This window comes from Eimeria mitis, genomic scaffold (assembly GCF_000499745.2).
Source record: "Eimeria mitis Houghton genomic scaffold, Emh_scaff3091, whole genome shotgun sequence".
Lineage (NCBI taxonomy): Eukaryota > Apicomplexa > Conoidasida > Eucoccidiorida > Eimeriidae > Eimeria > Eimeria mitis.
The window spans coordinates 4,638-4,846 of NW_013571437.1; the positions used below are offsets into that span (position 1 = coordinate 4,638).

Genomic DNA, 209 nt, shown 5'->3' on the forward strand with positions numbered 1-209 from the left:
ACTAAACGCTAAACCCTAAACCCTAAACCCTAAACCCTAAACACCCCTTGTGCGGTTGATACCCAAGGCGTAAAGCCCAGCACATCGGGCTCAAACCGAAGCAACCCTAAACCCTAAACCCTAAACCCTAAACGCTTTGCCTTACCTTGAGTTTAACTATCAGGTTATTTGCTGCGGTGACGCCGACAACGTTTCCCTTGCCGCCTCCT

The 209-nt window shown here is 49.8% G+C and overlaps 1 protein-coding gene across 1 annotated transcript in view; it reads right to left on the reverse strand.

The window, feature by feature from the left end:
• EMH_0062150 (uncharacterized protein) overlaps positions 1-209 on the reverse strand; it is a gene marked incomplete at both ends in the record, with an annotated part of 5,395 nt that overhangs the window by 3,035 nt on the left and 2,151 nt on the right. The gene's annotated exons all lie outside the window — the stretch shown is intronic.